Source organism: Chiloscyllium plagiosum, chromosome 15 (genome assembly GCF_004010195.1).
Source record: "Chiloscyllium plagiosum isolate BGI_BamShark_2017 chromosome 15, ASM401019v2, whole genome shotgun sequence".
Lineage (NCBI taxonomy): Eukaryota > Metazoa > Chordata > Chondrichthyes > Orectolobiformes > Hemiscylliidae > Chiloscyllium > Chiloscyllium plagiosum.
Window position 1 is genome coordinate 61,114,683 of NC_057724.1, and position 13,105 is coordinate 61,127,787.

Genomic DNA, 13,105 nt, shown 5'->3' on the forward strand with positions numbered 1-13,105 from the left:
TTTACTGCAAGTGTTACAGGAATACTGTTTTAGGAATAGGCCATTCAGCCTGTCGAAGCTGCTCCGTTATTCAGTTAGTTCATGGTTGGTCATCCATCTCAATTCCACTTCCCACACTATCCTACGGCGGTGGTAGGTAGGTCTAATAGAAACCTGTAAACTTGTAACAGGAGTAGTCAGGTAAACGCAGGAAGGATGTTCCTGCTGACTATGGAGTCCAGAATCTGGGGTCACAGTTTAAGGGTATGGGATAGGCTTTGTAGGACTGAGATGAGGAAAAAAAGTCTTCACCTAGAATCTGGTGAGCCTGTAAAATTTTCTGCTACAGCAAGTGGTTGAGGCTGATTCATTAAATGCTATCAAAAAGGGGATAGATAAAGTTCTTAGGACTAAGAGATCAAAGGATATGGGGAGAAAGTGGAAAGAGGCACTGAGGGATGATCAGTCGATCATATTGAATAGTGGAGCAGGCTCAAAGGACAGAATGGACTATTCCTGGTCCCATTTTCTATGAAGGCAGCTATTTGTTACTGGAGATTTTCATACCTCCACGCAGGAGAGGAAGGAAGATTTTTTAATGTTTTCCCTTACAGACTGAGAGATCCTCTTTTGCACTGGCCCCACACAAGCCATGGTCACTCATTAGGAGCCAATCAGAAGTTTGTTGCTACGCAATTGTCCCTTAGTTCAGAACACATTTTCCCCATGGTGTTTGACTTTGCTCTCACTATTGTAGTAGAATGTAATATTGTACACAACACTGGAGGAGGTGATGGCCTAGAGGTATAATCAGTCGACTGTTAATCCAGAGACCCATGTAATGTTTTGGGGGCCCAGGCTCGAATCCCACCATGACAGGTGGTGGAATTTGATTTGAATTCAATGAATATCTGGAATTAAACAGTCTAATGATCACCACAAATCCATTGTCAATTATCCAAAAAAACTCATCTAGTTCACTAATATCCTTTAGGGAAGGAAACTGCCATCCTTACCTGGTCTGGCCTACATATCACTCCAGATCCACAACAAAATGGTTGACTTTAACTGCCCTATGGGTAATTAGGGATGGGCAGTAAATAATGGCCTGACCAGTGACACCCTCATCCTGTGGATGCATGAAAAAAAAACAACTCACAATATGTTCCAGTAAACATGATTTTTAAAACTGCAGTCAACTCTTTACATAGTCACCTTGGTTTAAAGCAATATTTTCCTCTTTTCATCCACAGTTCAAAAACAATTAAAAAAAAACTGGTGTGCACAACACCATGCAACAGGTTGGTTCAGTCAAGTCAATAGATGTTACAGGTTTGTGACTTTTGGAATTATTATTCCATGAAGAGAACATCAAGTCAATGGAAAGTGTCAGATGGACACTGATGTATAGTGCAACAGATCTATGCACAAATCTGTGCAAAATGCTAATCAAAATAAAGCCGTTGATGGCACTATACTCATGTTGCAAGTATAAATTACTTTGAAAATCCAGTGCAATGAGAAGAATGAAGATCCAGAGTTGCAGATCGTAAATGACAATAAAATGTAACTTATCTCAACTACAGCAGGCCTAAAACCTATATTGGTACCACAATGCCAAAAGGAATTTGCAATATGTCACAGCAAATAATATTAATGATCATGGAACAGAGTTAAAAATCACACAACACCAGGCTATAGTCCAACAGGTTTTCAAGCACCTGATGAAGAAGCAGCATCTCGGAAGTGAGTGCTTCCAAATAAATCTGTTGGACTATAACCTGGTGATTTTTAACTTTGTCTACCCCAGTCCAATATCAAAACCTCCAAATCATGGGACAAATTATCGAGGAATACAACAACCTGTTTAAGATATTTTTCTATTGAAAAGTAGATGAAAACATTTGCTGAAAAGTTCTAGACTAACCTGATAGACAGTTGGAAGAGTTGGAAAAGAAGGGAGTAATCAAGAAAATGACAACTCCTACAGAATGGATAAGCAACTTGGATACATTGAAATAATATGGAAAGCTGAGAGTATGCATCTATGCAGAAAATCTAACTAAAACTCTGAAGTGATTTCATTACTCTAAGCCAGGTATGCATGGAAGTTTGCCACACTTACAAAGGCAAAAAATCTTCACTAACCAAGATGTGAATGATGGTTACTGGCAAATGAAGTTGATGAAAGCAGCAATGACCTACCTACATTCTGCATGCTGTTTGGAAGTTTTTTGTGCATCTACATGGATTTAACAAAGTATCCACACAGATAACATGAGTTTGTTAATGATCTTCCCATCGTAGTCGAGTTCAACGACAAACCATTTAAGGTATTTTCCTCCAGCCATTTCTATCTGCTCCAAAATGTCTGCAAATAATATTACTCTGATGGAAGAGATATAATCTGGATGTGACATGTAAGCAAGGAAAATAGAAGTACATCACTTACTTGCTGGCTAAAGCAGTGGTCCCTTTGAAAAAAGTAGAGGATGTTACAATAGAGTGTGACATTTTTTAGATCCATGAAGCTGCAGATAAACATGCTCTAGAAATCATCAATCCATCTGAAACATTAAACCTTATGGATAAGTGCCTTGCTCAAATCAAATAAACTACCTGACAAAGTGCAACTCCACAGTTATCAGAGGTCATGATGAAACGAGAACCCTGAAAGAATCAAGGATACTTCTGTGGTCCCAAGAACATAGTGGGTATACAGAGCTGAGCTGACTGCTGAATATGATGTATTGCGCAAAGGAAATTATCCATTATCCCTCAGGAATTGAGAGGAAAAATACAAAAGCACAATCGTACAAGCCACAAAGGAACTAATTTGATCTGAGGAAGGCAAAAGAAATGCTCTCCTGCCCAAACATGAACAATGAAATCAAGGACTATATCAACCAGTGAAGTATGTGTAATAACAACCAAATCATACTAGTTAGAGAGCCACCATCAACACATAACATCCTAGACAGACTATTTTAAAAATCATACAACACCAGGTTATAGTCCAACAGGTTTAATTGGAAGCACTAGCTTTCGGAACGCTGCTCCTTCATCAGGTGGTTGTGGAGGATGGCAACCACCTGGTGAAGGAGCAGCACTCTGAAAGTTAGTGCTTCCAATTAAACCTGTTGGACTATAATCTGTTGTGTGATTTTTAACTTTGTACACCCTAGTCCAACATCGGCATCTCCAAATCATAGACAGACTATGGTTGAAACTGGGGGTAGACCACTTCATTTGTATGTGAGCTGGTTATTTTGTCACCAGAGACTTCTACTCTGACAACTGAAAGGAAGACCAACTGACTTCCACATCTCCTAGTTTCAGCATGGAATGCCTGAAAGTACCTTTGGTTGTTACAGCATTTTAGGCATTTACGATGAGTGACAATAGACCTCAATTCATAAGTGAACAAATGTGTGTCCTGGCTGGCTACAATATGTGACCTCTACTGTGAAGCATACACAGTGTGGGCATCCATTTTAAGGCAAGTTCGGCAATGACAATTTACAAGCCAGACTGTTGTTTTGCAACCTCCTAATAAATTAAGGTTTTTAAAAATTTGTTCAAGGAATCTGGATGTCATTGGCCAACATTTATTGACCATCCTTAATTGCCCAGAGGACAGTTAAGGTAAAAGTTAATGCAGAGAAATATAAAATGACTCATTTTGGTAGGAAATGTACAGAGAGAAGATATAAAATAACAGATTTGGTTTGAACATCAAAATGGTTGGCAAAGATGTCCAGCAGACACCTGTGGTGATGATGTCACAACACTACAACAGAGCTTTCTGGCTGTCCCCTGACTGTCCTGCAAACCTCTGTCCTACCCCTCACTGCTGGTGACTGCTGGCTGGGAGATAACTGACACCATCCCCTACCCACTATCTTTTCTGGGGTGGGAGGCTACTATCCTCATCCCTGCTGCTGGCTGCACCTCCCTTTCCATTATTGCTCTGATTGCAACTCCTCTCCCACCTTTCTGCAGATCATCACTTCAGGATCTTTCTGAGCATGCCAGATACTATACCTCACAATGAAAATAAACACAGCCATAAAGTAATGAATACTATTTTAAAGGCGCTGCAGGAGCACAGGGGCCTGGGCATAAATCATTGAAGGTGATAGGATAGGTTGAGAGATTGGTTAATAAAGCATGCAGCATCCTAAGCTTTATCAATACGGGCATGGCATACACAAGCAAAATATGTGAATAATTGTAAATGTATTAGTTTGCCTTCAATGGTTTCAGCTACACTTTATGGAAAGCTGTGAAGGAGTGAGGAGAAGATTCACAAGATAGGCAAGGAACATGAGTTACATAAATGGATTGGACATGTTGGAGACTCGCTGGAGGTATTCAAATCATGGAGCATCTAAACAAAGCAAACAGGAAAAAAAAGTGGAAGGACTGAGAACCAGAGGATGCAGATTTAAAACAATTAACAAAAGAAGCAATGGCGATATGAGGAAAAACATTTTCATGCAGTGAGTTGTTAAGGTCTGGAATATATTGCCTGAGAGTGTGGTGAAGGCAGATTCAATCAATGCACTCAAGACGGAACTGGATAGTTATTTGAAAAGGAAGAATGTGCAAGACTTCAAGGAGAAATTGGAGAATAGAAGTACCGTAGGTCAATAAGTCCTATGGAGAGTCACACAGACATGAATAGTCTACTTTTGTGTTATAAGAATTCAGTGATTTTGTATTTACACAATAATGATGCCTCATGAATTCTGAGGAAGAAACAGGGAAGCCTATACCTGGGGAAATGCTGTGGAAGTCTATAACTTGAAGACAAATATCTGACTGCACAAGAAGAGTGATTTCTGCCAGAGAATAACTGCTAAAGTACAATGTAAAGAAACAAGAGTTTGTGACAAGAGTTCCAAAATGCTATGTAATGTATTGGCATTTCAGTAAAAACCTATTAGGGCAAAGATAAGTAATTTCCAATACTATTCCAGTCTGCTGCACACGTGCAAGACATATTTCCATGAGGCATGAGATGGCTAAAGTTATCAACTTTTCCAAGAACATGGGAATAATGGCAAAATAAGCTTTATGATTTCACTGGGAGGGAAACAAATATTAAAATGTTTTGTGACCTATGCGGCAATGACCTAGTGTATTAAATCACTCAACATTATCAGTTAGCTAAAATGGTACCCTGCAAATATGGTACACCTCTGCTCAACAAGTCATACTCAAGTCAGACAAGTACCTGTGATGATGGAAGGATCAGTAAACAACATAATATTCACAGTAATTGCAGCTACCTTTGAATGCAAAGAGAAAAGGCACTCCTAATGCTACAGTGTACTTTTATCCACCTTTTCCTCGAAATGTTTTATTTAATAGAAGACAGGTCATGGTTTCTGGAGGAGCACTTGCTCCAGTTCGTGAAGACATCTCATTTCAGAAAAGGGTACCAGAAGTTCACTACTGAGGGAAGTGACAGGAGACAGTGGCATGGGGAGATATCTCCCAAATAAGAGTTCATTTTCCATTTTTCATTCCATTACTTGTGTTAATATGTCAAATTTTTAGGGCCCACTGACAAAAGTCTTGCTTCCTTGATAGTTCTGATGTAGTCCTGAGCTTTACTAACCAGGAACATTCCATGTTGTGGTTCTGTTCGCCGAGCTGGGAATTTGTGTTGCAGACGTTTCGTCCCCTGTCTAGGTGACATCCTCAGTGCTTGGGAGCCTCCTGTGAAGCGCTTCTGTGATCTTTCCTCCGGCAATTGTAGTAGTTTGAATCTGTCGCTTCCGGTTGTCAGTTCCAGCTGTCCGTTGCAGTGGCCGGTATATTGGGTCCAGATCGATGTGCTTATTGATTGAATCTGTGGATGAATGCCAAGCCTCTAGGAATTCCCTGGCTGTTCTCTGTTTGGTTTGTCCTATAATAGTAGTGTTGTCCCAGTCGAATTCATGTTGCTTGTCATCTGCGTGTGTGGCTACTAAGGATAGCTGGTCGTGTCATTTCGTGGCTAGTTGGTGTCACTAGATGACAGTAAATGATAACAGTAAATTGCTTGTTAGTGTAATTCTTGGCATACTCAGGACTATTCAGCAGGAGTTGAAAATCATGAAATTACATATAATATTGGAACTTAAATTCTGAGTTTTTCAAGCATTGGCTGCTTTCATACAGATAGTACTCTGCTTATTGTGTAACAGATGCAGTGGCCCACCACTCAAGAGGCTTTATTGAAATAGTATATCCAGACTGTTGATGACCTAGCTTAAAGTCTGGAACAAAATTAAACTTTCACAGAATAATACTATATTTCTTAAAAGGCTATGACAAAGTTCTTGTTCAAACTTAACAATGGAATAGAGGATATCAAATTGGTTTCAACAACTCATAAACAGACAAAGACAGAGTGGTGTGTAAGAGTCACTCTCTCTTAGAGACTTTTTGTTCCGGACAGCCTCAGAAAACGTGTTGGGACCTTTACTATTCTGGAGACATAAAAGATGTCCAAATAAGTTTTTTAAAAAGGTGTTCTGTTTGCATATGACTGTATTTTTTACATCAAGGAAACTCAGATTATGTAAATTCATTGCAAGATGATCTTCTGGAATTTGAAAGTTGGCAGATCACTAACAGGAGATCACATTCAACGCCAAAAATGCAACAGCACGTGTCTTATCAACAAAAAGCATCTAACAACAGATAGCTTTATTATATAATCAAATATTCCAATAGTTAGATATACAACCATACCTCGCAGGGAGGTCATTTTAAAAGCAATCTTGAACATAGATTTCACATTCAGCAGAAAACATAAAAAGCAACTGAAGTTTCAAATTTTTGAGGAAAAATCTTTGATAGTGCAAATAGAGAAATAGACTGCAAAATATTTATTTTTCCAGTACTGGAATATGTAAATTGTGAGTGAGATCCTGAAGTATTCCAAAGATCTGCTGCATGATTCTGCACAAATTATCTTGAAAATACATCAGTGTTGCATCCTTGACTGAAGATTTGAAATAGGGAATGACTACAGCAAACATGGCAGAAAAGTAGATTGCCATGGACTGAAGCAAATTTGACAGAAACAAGTACATAGTGTTCCCCAGCAGTAGCAAAACACAAGATAGCTATCAGGCACACTGCAAAGACCACTTGTTCCCAAGACAATGTGTCAACAACTTGTCTTTCCAAGGACAAGCCCACAGTTGAACAAGCTGACAGAGGAAACTCGAAAGCTTCAAGATCCATCTTTAGATTATTTACATTTATATGTTTTACATTATCAAGACTACCATTTCAGTAGATCATGTGTAGTTCAACCACCTGACCATACAAATGCTGGGTGTCATGCAAATGTTAATCTGTCATGTCAACAGAGCCAAAGCAGAGGTTGAACGTTTGACTCCAAATCCAAATGTCCTCTGAAATATGCTAGCAAGTATCCAGTTATGGTCGTGGGATTAATTAGAGATAGGCAATAATTCCAAGCTTTAGTAGTGATGTTCATATCCTATTGTTGGATAAAAATGAGAACACAAAGTTGAGGTGATAATTCCCAGTGATAATTTTCCATTGTTGATTCCTTTGTAATGTCAAAGGATAAGGTACAAAGAAAAGTGTGGGATATTTTCTATGTGAGAAAAGAGAAAAAGCAGAGGTGATTGCAAAACCATTATCGTACATCCCCTGTCGAGTTGTTGTAGGATGGTTTGGCAGACATCTTACAGCAGATTGCTTTGCTACCATCTCCTCTTATTGTCAGTGGTAAATGATGTATGAAAGCGCAGAAGATATGGCCAATAACTGCCTATGTTAATGTGCAGTTAAAATTCAGACACTGTTACCTGCTGCAAGTAAGATGATACAACCATTAGAATTTATATTCATGAAAAGCAATCTTTAAGTCAATTATATGTCAGGAATGATCCGAAATGGAGCGTGCAGAGACTGTGCAATAACAGTGACAGATTGGAATAAGCTAAATTATTGCCTTAATGCAAGTAAGATAAGAAAAAAAAGAGATTGCAAGACAAAAAAAATGCCAGTCTGTTCTAATCTTTACAACTAAATATTATTATTGTAAACCTTAAATAGGAATTTGCATCTTTTTTATTGCACTTAAACAAAACTATCATTTATTTTCAAAGTGAATATCGATATCTGAAGTTATTGAATGATATCATTCAAATTTTCTCAAATTTGTCTCTTAGGCATAAATGGTGATGACTCACACTTATTTTTGTCAGACATTCAATAAACTTCAGTAAGATGATTAAATACTTGCGCCAAAGGTATCAAGCTCTCATATATACTCTAACTTCTAAACACTGATATCCAGAAAAGTTTTAGCTCACATCTAAATGTAGTGAAGTGAAACTTATTTCTGGAAACTTTGCATTTAATCCATTTAATATATCTGTAGCCATAGTTAGTTCAAACACAAATCCTAGATGCCACTAGTATATGAAGATTTATGGGAAAAGAAATCACAGAACCATAACATTAACTACATTTTATTTTGAAATAACAACAACCTTATTTAACCTGTAATTAATTTGTAGAACACAGATTACTCCCTGGTGGTCTTCTGTCAGTATTATTGCAAATTGGTTGATAAACAGGAAGTTAATTAAAAAGTTGGTCCCTTGTTGGACCATGATCGTTCCTGACACTGCATAACCAATGAGTAAATCACTCCATCAAGATTTACAATGTGATAATAGATAAAAGAGATCTGTTTAAATGAACCCCATTGGGACCGATGGAAAACCATTTGCCTCAAAAGTGACTGTATAAATTGGTGGTTTGATAGTTCAATGAGCAATAACAAAGATTTTTGTGCAGTCCACTACACTAAGAAATACAAACTAAAGGTAGTTTTGCATTCATTAAAATGTGATACTGTGAGCGTATGAAATCCTGAAATTAACATTTCCCACCCATCACACATATATAAATAACAGTTAGACATGAAGCAAATTCAGAAGCCAAACAATTTGCTTGTTCTACAATGATGAATTTCTAAACAGAATGTCTTTGAGTTGGATTTTACCTTTGTTTAAGCAGGTAGGAGATGTACTGCCTTTGGATCAGTCAGTAGATTGTGGTAAATGCACTGTTCCATTGAAAAGTTCCCTACGGGCATCGCACTTTGGAAAAGGGAGGTAATAGCATAGCGATAATGTGATATTGGCTGAGTTATTCAGAACCCTAGACCAATGTTCTGGGGAAATGGGCTCAAATCCCATCATAACAGATGGTGAAATATGAAATTTATTGGATTGAATCCAATAAAATCTGGCTTTAAAAAGGTTTTCTGAATCATAGCTACATATCTACTGTCACTATTTGAAAAAGCCCACCTTGATCACTAATGCCCTTCAGGGAAGGAAATCTGGTCTTATCTGGTTTAGTTCACATGCAATTTCAGACCCACAAAATGTGGTTGACTTTTAACTGCATTAAACGGCTCAGCAAGCCACTTGGTTGCAGGACAATTAGATGGAGCAATAAATACTAGCCTAGCCAACAATGCCCACATCCCAAAAATGAATTTTAAAAAAACTTCAGAAAGAATGTCAGAATCTACAGGAAATTTAGCAGAGAGAAAATGAGTGGTGCCAGTTATGTGGAGCGTAGAGAACCTGGGATTGGCTTTGTTCAAGATCAGAAATTTAAAGGGCAATTTAATAAAGATGTTTGAAATCCTGTGGTTCTGTAAAACCTGATCCTCAGTCATGGAATAAACATCCTGACCAGGATCATCAGTCTTTCAGACTTTGTACTCCAGAGAGCAGTGCCATTGAATTTTTTTAAGACAAAGGTACATTTACTCATTTGTGTGTCAAGAATCTACAATTAACAGGAGTTGGAAGGAATTTGGAGTTGACTGAACAATCAAATCAATCATAATCTAATGGAATGGCAGAGTAGGGTCAAAGGGCCAAATAGTCTACTCCTTTTCTAAATTTGTTTGTTCATACCTGTATGTAAAAAAATCATAGTGCTAGAAACTTAGAATACATTTTGTCATTAACTATTTTAGCTAAGCATTTGATAAACTTCAACACAAGAAATCACTAATTAAAATGAAGACATACTGAAATGCAGGCAAACCCATTTATTGTTTCAAAAAATCATCCTGGTACAGTTGCTAGCAATCCAAGAGAAAAGAAAGATGTGTGCATCTTAGCCATCTCTCTGTTACAGAAGGAAGTGATCATTCTTTCACATTACCTTCAGAGTAAATGCTTGATGGCTTCTGGAATTGACTTTGAGTAATTCACAATACAGGTCTTATACGGTTTGGAACTGATAATTTTTAAACAGCATGAACCCTATCCTATATAAATGACTTGCTTGAAAAGCAATACTTGTCTGAAGAGAATAGACAAGTTCAATTTAGCAACTAATGGGAGCAGTGAAATGACTAAATGTTTATCTGCTTTACTGTACAGTGACTATTCTTCAAATGTGCTTCACTGGCTGAGAGCACTTTGAGATATCTTGAGATAGTGAAAGGTACTATATAAACATAAGTCTTTATTTTAATTTTACTCAAATTCTGTGAATATTTGCTGAAAATGTAAAAAGTAATTTGCATTGTAGTTAAACCATACATGACAGAAATTTGTAAAAGAGTAAAATCTTACCCAATTTTATTTAATTTCATAATATGCAACAATGTTATTATTATCACAATTTTAAAAACAGTTGTTTACTCGGAACAAAAGTGCTTAAATGTTTGCGCCTTCTAAAGGGTTTGTTAACACAACTAGGAGATATAGAATGAATTCAGAAACAGTATGGTTGCAATGTGTAATTTTCCCCCAATGAGATTTGGCTTAGCTTGTTGTGTTTAGTTTTTTTCTAGGGGTGAGTTATGGAGGGGTGGCGGTAACGGACTCAAAGTATGTTCAACAGCCAAGAATAAGTTAATCTGAATGTTGTAGAGGGCACCATTTTGAAAGGAACCTACCATTGGACACCCAAAGAATTCTCCTGTTTCAAAACGGGCTGTCAATTTACCCAATAATCTGAAGACTCTCAGAATAAAGGGTTCCTTTCCCAAACACTACTCTGTTCTTTAGATTGTTCAAACCATAGTAACCAGCAGTTCATGTTCCATCCACTTCTGTCCGACTTAAATATTGGATTTGGGAACAGTATCACAGTCACAAGGTCTGCTGCAGCCACAAAGGGTGGGAATTTTATAAAATAACTAGGAAGACAATAAAGATTTGAAGAAGACATTAACAGAATGGGCAAATGCAGTTAAAAGATGTAATGAGAAAGTATGAATTAATATATTCCAGGCAGAAAATAAGGAATTGGTTTTGACACAATGTAAACATGTTGAATATTGAAATATATATTTCTCTGAAGTCCAAATGCTGAGAAACATGGTAATAAAAAAAGTAATAACAATGAATTTATGATTAGGGCCACAGTGTGATCAAAAACCATAATAAATTTGGACAAGAGAAAATAAGCAATAATAACAAGCAGATTCAGATGAGTAGTGACTGAAAGCAGCTGCACTTTGTCATGCATACTGTATAATGGTGAGATTTCAGCGGGAAGAGACAAGAGTGCAAGATAGCCCATACATTACTGGAAGTTCCTTCAGCCTCGCTACATGCCTTGCCCCTGAAGTGTGTTCTTTTTGAATGGTGAGAGGAAGTATCCTCTCCTCCTCTCGACTATTGTTTGCAACTTTGGCCTACAGTAAAGAAAGGTGAGTGTTATAATATTGTGTTGAGTATGTGCATAAATATAGATAGCACATAGCTATATATCTTGGCAAATAGATTTCCAAAAATAGCCTCCAATATTTCTTACATAGTATAGTAAAAGTCACCATAGACACAGAGGACCATAGAGCTGTCTTATTAGAATATTCTTCATTGTCACGTGTACTCAAGTACAAAAGTACAGGAGTACAGTGAAAAGTTTTACAATGTTGTCTCTTATGGCACCATCTTAGGTACAAGTACCTAGTTGTAATTCTTAAATATGAAAAGAGAAATAAAAAGAAAAGTAGTTGCATTACTTTACAGTGATTCATAGCATAAGTTAGAAATCAGACAAAGGTACCAAAGATGATCCGAAACAATTCACTGTGAACTGTATTCTAGTTTGACAACCAGGAGAAATATTTAAAGTTAAAAATCACACATTACCAGGGTATAATCCTACAGGTTTATTTGGAAGCACTAGCTTTCGGAGGGCAGTTCTTTCATCAGGTAGCTGTGGAGCAGGATTATAAGACACAGAATTTATTGCAAAAGATCACAATATCATGCAACTGAAAAGATATATTGAACAAAACTAGATAGCTGTTAACTTTGTCCACCACAGTCCAACACTAGCATATCAGGGAAATATTTAAATGACTGAGCTACTGTACAGAAGAATTACAAGGCTGATCTCGAACATCAAGTTAATGATCTACAAGGAAAGATGGATTATGCTTTGGAAGCCTTTTGAAACCAAGGTGAAACCAAAGGTAAAATGAAAATGCAATACAATTTTAAGACATCAGAAGTAGGGGGTACTGGTTTGAATTAGTGAAGGAACAATGTAAGATGCATATTGTGGAGAACCTTTTGAATTGATCTTCAAGTTCAGATAGGCAATATTAGTATAAAGGAGAGAAGTGTACATTTTTTTCTTTCCAAAGGTGAAATCAGTATTATTTAAAATTATAAAATGAGATTAAGTTGGTAAAATTATTCCACAATAATCATGTTGAGAATGTGGTGGACCTTGTTAAAGAAAGCCAGAGATGCAGAAATAAGTAAACACAGCACAGGTGAGGTGCCGGAAGACTGGAGGTTGGCTAACGTGCTGCCACTGTTTAAGAAGGGTGGTAAGGACAAGCTAGCGAACAATAGACCGGTGAGCCTGACCTCGGTGGTGGGCAAGTTGTTGGAGGGAATCCTGAGGGACAGAGTGTACATGTATTTGGAAAGGCAAGGACTGATTAGGGATAGTCAACATGGCTTTGTGTGTGGGAAATCATGCCTCACAAACGAGGTTGAGTTTTTTGAGGAAGTAACACAGAGGATTGATGAGGGCAGATCCATAGATGTGATCTATATGGCGTTCAGTAAGGCGTTCGACAAGG